Here is a 12774-nt window from a genome sequence, read left to right on the forward strand (position 1 = left end):
TGATTGGGTTTGGGAAGCATTCATCTCTTTGTGTTCTTAAGACTAAACAGTACTATCCTCTTTTTCAAGTAATTTCTAGAAAATTTTGGACACTTTATAACATTTTACTTGACAATGGACACAATTTACAAAGCCTTTCTCTGGACAAAGAAGAATTTAACTGTACAATTTTACAACCAGAGAAGGTAGTCTTTTCTTGACTTGAAAATCTTGCCCCTACAAACTTTTCTAACCATCCATCCATTCAATTAGTCATCAAACATTGACCAAAACTTTCAGTGCCAGGAAATGCCCTTTTCCCAGAATGAAATCAAGTCGCTGAAAATGTATTCCCTGTTGTTGAGGAGAAATGTTGGAAATGAAGCAGCCACAATTCTTTTATCTACAAAAGGAGAATAACCGGGAGTGTAAAACTGTGCCCCAGGCTGAGCCCTTGTCAGTCTTGAATAAATGGTAGTGTAGTCAGGCTAGGCACACTTCAGGTTGTACCAAGCACTGTGTGGTGGAGAAGCTTCCTGATATATGGACATGAAGATCACCTGTCTTTTAATGAACACTCAGGAATGTGTTGAGGCTGTTTCTTGCTTATTTGTCAGTTTAGGTGATTATAGATTCAGTCTCTGCACTTTCCTGACAGTCATGGAATTCAGCCATCGCCTGAAACAAAAGCTAAGCATTCACTAATAAATATCCACTGAACATCACTATTCATCCACAACTCAGCACTATTCTGGATGCTGAAACAAACAGAATAAAGCCTTCCTGTCGGGGAGTTTACGTGATTGTAGCTACAGTCTCTAGATAACTAGGTGCTGAAGGAGCAGTCATCAAGAACCATGTGCCACCATAGGGAACTCTGACCCATTTGAGAGCATCCTAGTTTTATTTTTATAATTTTTATGCTTTGATTTTCAGTAATATCAATTAATTTCTACATATTTTGCATTAAAGAACATTCTAAGAATCTTGTATCACCTTTCTATTGTTTACCATAATAAACACAGAACTGTTTCTAAGTTGAGTGAAAAAAAAAATCTATTAGGGTAAATTACTTGATAGTACATCGTAACCTGCATTGACTTGTGGCTTAATAAGTTCTGTTATAACACATCTGCATTTTGAAGCATCTTGAACCTGTCTCTTTGAATTTTATAGCTTTTATCTTGAGACTTTTATGTCAATAGTTGATCTAATCTAATAAAAGATGATATGATTTGAACTAAGGTATATTTAATTATTTAAAGTGCTCTGAGATTTTCTGGATTATAGAGGTCACAGCCTATCTTTGGGTGCTGCTCATGTAGACTCCACTCAGTTCCATTAATGATGTTGTTACAGTTCTTACCAGCATGATATGTCAGTACATGTGACTGATCATTTGCTGGTCCAGTTTTTGAATCTAGTTTCCTAGATAATTCACAATCTGTATTTTAAGCATACCATTCACATTATTCTTTCTTTGTTAAGTTTTTTTTTTCTGACATAGTCTGGGATGATTTTAAATTTCAAATTTCATTCAGTGAACAAATTTCCGCAGAGCTTTACAATTAACTCCACATGTAAGTTGCTTTCTGTCACATCAGAAGTAAAAGAAAAATCCCAAGTTACTGTGTCATAGAGTTGTCACAGCTCTGCGATGTTAAGCAGGTAGTTTAATTTGCAAAGTTTCATCCTATCAGTGAATCAAATTGATGTGGTCTTGGGCCAAACCGTTCATGAATGTTAATGACAGCATTATTCAAAATCTCTCAAAACTGAAAATAGCCTAAATGCCCATCAAAAGATGAGTAAATTAAATATTAGCTACATAGAGGCAGCAAAATATTGGGAATGGAAGGAATCAACTACCATTATACATAACACTGCCAATGGATTACAAAAGTGACATGCTAAGTGAAAGAAACAAGAGAAAAGCAGAGAACATACTCAATGGACATACAATGGAAAGTTAATCTACAGTATACCAAAGCTAATTAGTTATTATCTAGGGCAAAAAATTCAGAGAGAGAGAGATTAACCACAAAGGAATTTAGGACTTTTGATAGCAATGTGAATATTCTGTTCTTTATTGCAATGAGGGTTTCATTGGTGGGTAGAATTTATGAGACTTCTCAGATTGTACATATCAAACAAATATATCTATTGTGTGAAATCATTCCTTAATATAACCAATAAGGACAATAATTACTGGAGAAAGTAAAAGAAGGGGAAAGTAGCACAAAAATTAAAAATAGCCTCTTTTACTATTAGGATTATCTGTAATATTTTATGCTCATATGCACTAATACTTCAAAATGATAGAGAGAAAGGAATTTGGCCTTAAGAAGTTCTATTGAAATATTCTTTTCTTGCTTAACACACACACACACACACACACACACACACACATACACACAAACATACACTTGGCATTTTAAATTTCAAATGCAAAGATACTTTGTCATCTCCCATATAATACTACTTCACATTCTATAACCAATGTAAATCTGTCATGAGACAAATGAAAACATACAAAGATGACAAGTTGAAATTTTTGTCCCCTTAAATTTCAAATTTTTGAGTGACATTTCCGTCTCAATCCTGATATCTATGATGCTTAATGATATTAATTAGGCTTTCTGAAGTTTCTACGTTTCACTTAGGTCTGATGAACTTCAAACCACCAATGGCAATCCTTCCCTGCTATAGCAAGAGCTTGAAATAATCAGTGTCATTTGACAAGCTAAACAAATTCAGAAGAGAAGATGAAGTTAATACTTTGAGTGCCCGCTCATCAGAAGATACAAGTAACACTAAGCATCTCCCTACTGGTGTAGAACAGAGTGAGGGTCCTATCATATCAGAGTTCGGGGATACACTCAGAACATCTCTGATGGCTTTCCCAAGGGCAGACACAGTTCTCATAAGCAAGTGAATGATCTGAGAGGGAAGAGGCACATAGGGTGCAGTAAGAACCTTCTTATAGCTAACATGAACGTGTTTCTTATGACAAGTGTCCTAATTCTCCTCTGCACAAAATAATTAATTTTTATTAAGGAATGTATTGTTATATTGGGATTGTAGTTTATCAGTACAATGCTTGCCTATCATGTGTGAGGCCCAATCTTCAATAGCCAAGAGTGCTCAATAAAATAAAAATTAAATAAAGAAGGATTGTATTGTCACTCAAAAATTTTTGTTGTAGTAAGATTCACATTGCTGGCAGAAAACACCCAACCAAGAGCAGCTTGTAGGGAAAACAAAAACTAAGGCTTATTTTGGCTTACAGACTTGAGGGGAAGCTCCATGCTTGCAGGGGAAAATGATGGCATGAGCAGAGGGTGGACATCACCCCCTGGCCAACATCAGATGAACACCACCAACAGGAGAGTGTGCCAAACACTAGCAAGAACAAGCTGGCCATAACACCCAAAAGCCTGCACCCAAAAATATACCAGGAGGTTTTAATTCCCAAATTGCCATCAGCTGGGGAACCTAGCATTCAGAACACCTAAGTTTAATGGGGGACACCTGAATCAAACCACCACAGTTATTAAATTTATAGCTAGAGCAATATGACAAAAGAAATGTAAAAGATACAAATAACAGCTGGGCATGGTGATGCACACCTTTAATCCCAGCACTTGAGAGCAGAAGTAGTAGGATTGCCTTGAGTTTAAGCCCACCGTGAGACTACAGAGTGAATTTCAGATCAGCCTGGGCTACAGCAAAACCCTACCTTGAAAAAAGAAAAGGATACAAATAATAAAGGACATCAACATATCCCTAGTTGCAGATGATATGATCTATGATCCTATATAGGGAAGACTCTGAAGACCTTACCAGAAAACTTTTATATCTAACAAACACATTCAGCAGAGTAGCAATATACAAAACTCAGTGTACAAAAAATAGTAGCTTTTATGTGTACCAAAATCAATAACTTTTATGTATGCCAGCAATTGAGAAACAATATAATTCACAGTCAAAAGTAAGAATAAGGTAGAAAGAATTGCCATCTGTATAGATAAGTAGACTTAATATTGTGAAGATGGCCATATTATCAATTAAAAGTGTGATACAGATCAATACAATCCTCATCAAAATTCAGTGTCATTCTTCACAGAACTTAGAAAAATGAGAGAATTTTTTTGTTTGTTTGTTTGTTTTTTTTTGTTTTTCGAGGTAGTCTCACTCTGGTCCAGGCTGACCTGGAATTAACTCTGTAGTCTCAGGGTGACCTTGAACTCATGGTGATCCTCCTAACTCTGCCTCCCGAGTGCTGGGATTAAAGGCATGCACCACCACTCCCGGCTTTAATTTATTTTTATTTTATTTATTTACGTATTTATTTGACAGAGAAAGCGGGAGAGAGAATGAGCATGACAGGGCCTCCAGCCGTTGCAAAGGAACTCCAGATTCACGTGCCCCCTTGTGCATTTGGCTAAGGTGAGTCCTAGGGAATCAAACCTGGGGCCTTTGGCTTTGCAGGCAAACGCCTTAACCACTAAGCCATCCCTCCAGCCGAGAGAATTCCTATGGATGTATCCAACTCTAACCCTGAATAGCTGAAGCAGTACTGAGCAGTGCTGGAGACATCACAAAATACCTGCTTTCACACAGGATGAAGGAGATGGACACGGAGGACAGTCACCACCTACCAAACCAGAGATCCAGAACTTCCTTCCTAAGAGCCCATCACAGAAGTCCATTTAAAATGAACCCAACATGGCTCAGGGAATTTTGCAGAAGAGGGGCAGAAATATCGTTAGAGCCACAAGTTGGGATATTTTGCACAGAGACACTGCCTGTTCCCCATAACTGATGGCTACCCCTACAATGCACTACCCACAATCCCCATGGGGTTGACGTGTATCCCCAGTGAGGAGGGCCCCTTTGGAAAGGGTCAGAGATGAGAGAAGGGATGGTACCAACATGTGTTGTTTAAATACTAAGTATGTCCGTAACTAAAAAAAAAATGTTAAAAAATACCTGCTTTCCAACATAGTACAAAGCCAGAGTAACAAGTCACCATGTCACTGGCACAAAAGCAGATACCTCCACCAGTGAAACATTAACAGAGGAAGAGGAGTAAACCACACTGACTCTTGATAGAAACACCAAGAACTTGCACTGGAAGAAACACGGCCTTCTTTAGTTTAGTAAAAGATATGTTAGCCGGGCGTGGTGGCGCACGCCTTTAATCCCAGCACTCGGGAGGCAGAGGTAGGAGGATCAAGGCAAGTTGGAGGCTACCCAGAGTCTACGTAGTGAATTCCAGGTCAGCCTGAGCTGTACATGTGAGCATGCCAAGACACCTTGCCATTTCCTATGAAATCCAGACACTTGAGCTACTTTCGCATCTGGGTGGCTTGGGAATTAAGGCAGGGCCAGCAGCCTATGCACGTACCTCTAACTACTGAGAATGCTTTTTAGTCCTTTACACAAATGGACATGCCCAAAGGCATAAAAGTCACTCTACAGTTGAGACACTCGTAAATCTGTTGAGCCTAACCCTTTGCATGATAGTCAAGTAATTGAATCAGCTTAGAAGCTCATAAGAGGCAAATGTATAAAGATTGTGTGACACACACAAAACGGGGTCTCATTTCACCATAAATAAACCGTGATGTTTGCAGGAAAATGATAGTGAGCGATAGTGAAGAAATGTGGTTTTCAGGAAAATGGATAGAATTGAAGATCAAATAAGCTAGATTCAGAAGGACAAAGACTGGACATTTTCTTTCATATGTGAAATCTATGTTTCTTCTCCAAAATACATGAAAGCAGAAAGATGAGGGAATAGCAGGAGGAGGGGATATGAACAGAGTACCGCGTGCATGTGTGAAAATGTCACAGTGAAGTCAATTATTGTGCACAGTTGCTTTGTGCTGATAAAATAGCACCATGAAAGAGATGTGCTATTTGAATATCTGGCTGGATTTTCAAAACTCACAGGAAATAAATCAACTCAGGGTTCTGAGTGCCTGCTAGGGCTGACATCAGTGTTGCTCACAGCCAGGGCATGGATGCCTCTCGCCTCCCCTTTAGGTCCTTGTAAACATGGGACATTCTCAGCAACATGATTTTGATATTCTAGTTAAAGTTGAGCAACACCAAAAGCTACTCAAACACCGGCAAACACGAGGAAGGGAGAGAGAGACAGACAGACAGACAGAGAGAGACCATGCTTGCAATAGTCCCATAACAGGTTACATTATGGGCATCAAATGAAAACAATGTTCTTTATTCCTTTACTCTTTTCTACTATTGTCCCTCTTTCTGCCAGAAAACTAATAAATAAAAGTCAAAGCTACATATCCTTGGTTCTTAAATACTGCACATGGAAAATCACAAAGATAAGACAAACGGCAATTTCAAAATATGTGCAACGTTTATCTTGGAAATTGGCAAGTCAGGGAAAAAAAGGGTGACATATGAAAGGAGACTTCCGTTTTCTACATAATGTATTCTACATTGTTAAATATTTTACAACAAGTGAGTATTGCTTTTATAAATCAACAATAACAACAAAAGTACCATCCTGGGGAAAGTACCAAAGCAAACATGCCTATTTGATGTAGGCACGCCTTCATATAACACTGATTTTTCCTGTGAAAAAGAACATGTCATTGATGGTATTGTTGAAGCATGCACTCTGTACTGAAATTAGATGTCCCTCTGTTTCCTAGATTCCTATCTACTCCTCTTTTGATTAAGGTGGGGGGAAGCTTCTAGCGATTTATTTTTCAATCTTAAGAATTGAGTTCTCCATGATTTAATTAGTCCTATTACAGGATTAGAATAAGATTTAATAATGAACTCAGGAGATTCCATTTTAAAATCTTTATTTTTTAATTCATCTGGACTTGGAAGTGAAGTAAGACATTGAGTTGAGACACAAAGAACAAGCTAATCTTAAAGCTAAAGGTTAATCCCAGGATTGTGTATTTTAATGGTTTTGCATGTAATTTCATTATTTGAAGGGAATGGCTTAAATGCCATTTCCATGTGTGTTTAAACAATCTCTCACTGCAGCAGCTCGGAGAGAACTAATCACAGCCTGATGCTGATGCTCCTGCCAGACCTGTTTGGAAAGCTGGTGCATCCTCAATGATCATTTGAAACCAGCATGTCACTCCAAGATCAGCACCGATAGAGAGGGCAGAGAATGAACAGACTGCGGGGGGAAAGAAACCTGGTAATTGGATTCCAGTAAAGAGAGCAATTCTAAGAAAATACCTTCTTGGGACAACAGCATGGATGAAAAAGTGAGAGTACCATTCATTTACTAATACGAGCTCATTCTAGAACTAGACTCATGGAGCCAGAAATTTGATATCTGAACTACTTCTTCTTGTTGATTTTTGAGAAATATGTTACTAAGTCACACATTTGAAAGTACCTCTAGAATAGTTTTTGAATTTAAAACCACTGTTTCATATCTGGACGGCCCTGCAGTATTTTAGTGAATGAGACTCAGTAGCTAAATTAAGTTGATGACCTTAGATTTCCAGTAGGTGACTTTTATAAGATTTTATTAAAGTTTCCCATAAGTTCCCTCAGAGAAACTTGATTTGCTAACATGAAACAAGCGTTTGGCCAAAGTAGAGCCAAATTAGAGTGGATAGTAGGCATGCAAGAGAAAACTTTCATTTTCTATCTTACATAACCTATAATATTTAAATATTTTACAAGAGTGTATTGCTTTTATAAATCAATAACAGCACCAGCAAAAGTACATTTATTTATTTTTTTTTATTTTTTGTTTATTTTTATTTATTTATTTGAGAGAGAAAGAGAGAGAAATAATGGGCATGCCAGGGCCTCTAGCCACTGCAAACAAACTCCAGATGCATGCATCCCCTTGTGCATCACAGGTAAGTGCTTAACCACTAAGCCATCTCCCCGACCCAAAGGTACATTTATTTAAAAGAGTACAGGGATGGCTCGGTGGTGAAGTCCACTTGCTGGGAAAGTATGAGTGCTGGAGAGCATCAGGTCATGGAGTTCAATTGCATCGCACTCATATGAGCACATGGGTGTGGTAAGCCACGCTCAGCCCTAATGTTGTAGGGAGTAGAAAACAGAGATGCACTGGGGCTGGTACAAACAGCTGCTCTGGTGTTGGAGTTACCTTCTAGTTGCTGGGATGAAACACCTGGCCAGAAGCAGCTTCTGGGAGGAAAAGGTTTATTCCAGGCTTAGAGTCTCTACAAGTTTCTTCACTGCAGAAAAGATTGCCTCACTTCATCACACATCCACAGCAGAGAGAGGGCAGAAGCCCAAGCTGGCTCTGAACACACACAGCAGGGCTAGACCCCCAACCCTGACCCCCCCCCCGCAACATACCACCTACATCAGGGTTCTACCACCTAAAGCCCCCACCAGCTGGGAATGAAGACCTAATCAAAACTAAACAAGATGTGGGAACATTGGGACATTTCCATTCAAACCACCCTATCCAGGGAGGTGGCGGGGGGTGGGGTGGGAAGACAGAAAAATCTGTGGCTGCATGATAGAGGGGAAACATGGATGAATGATGGCAGGAGGAACACTCAACATTCTCTTCTGGCCTCCACACACAACACAAAGCAGTGAATCCACACCTAATCTGCACATGCATGTGTATATACTACTCACATACTATAACACACACACACACACACATACACACAAATAAAAATAAAAATAAAGAAGAATAAAAAAGCCAAGCAAGCTTACTTGGTGTATCTTCAGGTAATATTGTAAATGTTGCTGTGGAAAAGGAAGATAGAACATGTTCTTGGATGTGTATGCTTTACTCTCTACCCCAGAGGATGAGCGTCTCACACATGGGCTTCTGCAGGAGTGTTTGATGACTCACTCCCTTCTTCAATACCTGTTCCTGTGCTCTGTTTCCAAAGTGATCATATTAGAATTCAAATGCCATCATAGTTCTCTTTCTCCTGCATAAATAACTAGCCCTCTATCACAAGTCACAGAATAAATTTAAAGACTACAGATAGCCCTCATAGATTCTCCTGTCTAATTCTTTCTTGCCTTGCATGGATATTAATGCCTTGCCCACATTGTAGTCCCAAAATATTGTTATGGGTTTCTGTACGGGGAAAATTCAGCCCAACTCCTTTAGTTATTTGCTTAAATACTATTTCAACAGAAAGTTCCCTTCTGGTCATTCTGTATAAAATTATCTCCATTAGTTTTCTTATTTCATTGTTGTGTCTGATCTTATATTGGCTTAACTTTTTTTTTAAATGACGGTGCAATGCTTTTTACAATAGTTCAGTGATCTTGGGAAAGATCAAGATTCTGGGTTGATGTGGTACCTTTACCTGAGTTGGTAGTCTGTGGCAGTCCCCATGGCTCCTGGTAGGCCACAGAGCCATGAGGGAGATCAGTTGACAGTTCTCAGCACATAGTGTGGCTCAGCTATAATGTTTGGTGTGCTAAGACCATTAATTTATATTTGGCGTAATGAGATCCTCAACTTATAATGAGTTTATGAAGGCATGTTTCTGTTGTACTCTTAGGAGCACTGTTTCTGCTTTTGAGTTTGCTTTGTTGTGTTTTTTTTAGACTCCTGTTGTATTTTACTGTAGCAGGGTCGGCTTGAACTCATTTCAACACCAGATACACTGTAGGTACTCAATAGTTTTGACTTAATTAAAGAAGAGCAGAGTAACACAATTTCATTTTATCGGAGAATGCAACTCTGATATCATGTTAAATATTCTCCATAAGACTTATGATCTAAAATGACCAAGATGTGACTTTTCACTTCTCCACTTTGTTAAATTATGAATTTCAGGACTAGGCCCGTGAAGGGTTATGAGGCTTATCATGTAGAAGGTTCAATATGTTGAATGATATACTTGGCAAATTAGCTGGGGAATTTTGGTTTAAAGTAATTCCAATTGTTTCACAAACATTCTGTATACTTGGAATTGACTGTGGTATTTGAAAACATTGTTCTTAATCTAATCAAGTTGGCAATAATTACAAGTCCTGTTTGTTACTTAACATGCACGCACTTTGTACCACATAGTATTGATATGTCATATTATATTAAAGAATGTACACTGTAATATATGGAATTCAGTGATCTTAGCAGAGCTGCATATAACATATTAGTACCTATGCCATTTTACATACAGGAGCAGCACAGCCTATCTGCCTATTGCAAATCCTGCGTATGTGATCTTTACAAAGTTGCTTAAAATTTGCCGCCTCATTTTCCTTCCTTGTAATATTGAAATACTGATAATACCTAAAATTTTGTTCAAGTAACTGAGTATATTCACATAATTTTTAAAAATATGTTCTTTGTATAAATACAGTGTTCAATATATGTGAGCTGTTAACTCAAATTTTAAAAATAGCTTCCCTACTGGTATTATTATTCCCATTTTTCAAGTATGTACCTCAGTATTGGCATGAAACTTGCCCAAGGTCACAAAATATGTGGCAGAATCTAAAATAAGAATGAATTTATTGTGTTCTAATATTTTTAGTATTTTTACTTCATAGCAGTGACTTCTTTTATAGCTCACTGTGTACCCTCATTTGACTGAAATCAAAGCCATAATATGCAAATTTAATGTATAATTAATGCCTCCTCCTTGTGTCTTTATTTCATTGACTAAACTGTATGGAGGTTTTTTTGTTTTGTTTTTCATCAACATTACATTCTCTCTAGCTATAAGTATGTTTCTCTTTTCTAGTCCAAGACTATTAAATAAATAATAAAAGATTCTTCTTATGAAACACTCATATTGCTATTTTCATATCCACTCTTAAAAAACTAACTTTTGAGGCTAGAAGGACAGATTAGCTCTTAAGGTGTTTGCCTGCAAAGCCAAAGAACCTTGGTTTAATTCCCCAGTACCCAAGTAAGCCAGATGCACAAGGTGACACATGCATCTAGAGTTCATTTGCAGTGGCTGGAGCTCTGGAGGGCCAACTCTCCTCCCCATCTCTCCCTCTCTCTCCCCACCCTCTCTCATAAATAAATAAAAATAAACAAAATTTTTAAAACTATTTTTTTTTCACTTCCCTGAATTACCAATTTACTATTTAATCTTGTGACAACTTCCATTCCCATCATTCAATAGAAATACTCTTTTGAGATGGAATTTTCATCCTAATTATTACTGCTCTATCATTCACTTATCCTTCCTAGGATATTTTTGCCCGTAATGCTTCCCTCCTGATTACTCCATTGGGTTTTGTGGCAGTGGGTTATCTAAAGGTTCCCATCTATGTAAGTTATTTGTGATTGGTTAACATTTTAAAGAATATTCTAATAGTATTTCTCCCTTTAAGTAAAGGAACGTCTCCCAGTTTTATGTACTGTATGTATTATGCACACATACATTACATATGTATTATATACTGTGTTATATACATATGTGTATGTATATATGTGTGTGTGTGTGTGTGTGTGTGTGTGTGTATTAGGTATTATTTCTATTATATTTTGACTTAAATCCAGGAGCATTTTGACTACTAGGAGAATTCAGTTTTGTGTGCCTTCAGTCTCAGATATCAACATTATTCACATGCAAACATTATATAATTTAGTTTATTTAGAGAAAGTCCGCCAGGTATTGCTCTAAGGAGTTTATATTCTTGTTGGGAGAGACAGACCTCAAATAATAACATCAAAGGTAATTAAAAGTGTTTCTTCATATAAGTTTAATAATGTAGGAAGTTGAAGAAGAGAATTGATATGCTATCTAACAGAATGGTTTTAGTTTTACTTCTACTATCTCAACACTGAAAAGATCTTATCTAGTACAGACCTAATGTCCTACCTTACTTTTTATAATTTTGAAATCTTCTCATTTTAGTTTGTTCTTTGAAGTTTGACACATTTTCAAAAGCTTTAGGGTTTAACTGACCAAGATAAAAAAATTGGGGGGATTTTGTGACATATATATAACTAAAAATGTGCATTCTACTACCATACTTTCTTCAGTGTCAGAGGGGAAAAGATGTTCTCAAAGTCATAAACTCACTGACCTTTAATATTGAAAGAAAATGAAATGTAGTCAAACATAGAGTAAGTCATTGCTTTTGAGGTTTGAGGTCTCTTAGGGTTTTTTTTGCATGTTTATTATTTATAAACTATTTGCAGACATACACATTATACCATTGACAAGATTTAAATTCATTATAAAATCAGCATTAAGCAATTTTGTTGAAACAACTGCCAATTAGCTTCCACATAGTATCATCAGAAAAATGATTATAGTCTTTAGTCATTGACCTGAGAACCACATAAAAATAGTGAGATACTTACTTATCTAAATAATAGACAATGTATCATATTACAAATGTATTAGAAGCCACAGCCATGGGTCATGTTTGCGTTCCCTGCTTCACAATATTTTTCTATTATGACTTGAAGGTGGTATGACAATATTTTTCTTATTTTAAAAGCTGCATTGCAAGCAGCTTTCCTCCAACCTCAAGATCTAATTCAGACAACCACTGGGAATGCATTGTTATTTTCATTACAGCATTATTCATTTATATAACATCTCCCTACCTCAGGTACCTCAAGGTGATTTATAAACATTAATTGCCCAATACCCATAGTATTCCTTTGAGATATTTGAGTCTGAAGTGAGCTAATTAGAAATTATAATCAAATCCCATTAAACACTCACACACATACACACACACAGAGAGAGAGAGACTTTTTCACCTTATAGCCCCTTGTAGTTTCTTGAAGGCATCTGACCAAGAATTATGAAAAGACACAAAGGGCATTGAGTTCTTTGGACAGCA

The sequence above is a fragment of the Jaculus jaculus genome, chromosome 18 (assembly GCF_020740685.1).
Source record: "Jaculus jaculus isolate mJacJac1 chromosome 18, mJacJac1.mat.Y.cur, whole genome shotgun sequence".
Classification (NCBI taxonomy): Eukaryota; Metazoa; Chordata; class Mammalia; order Rodentia; family Dipodidae; genus Jaculus; species Jaculus jaculus.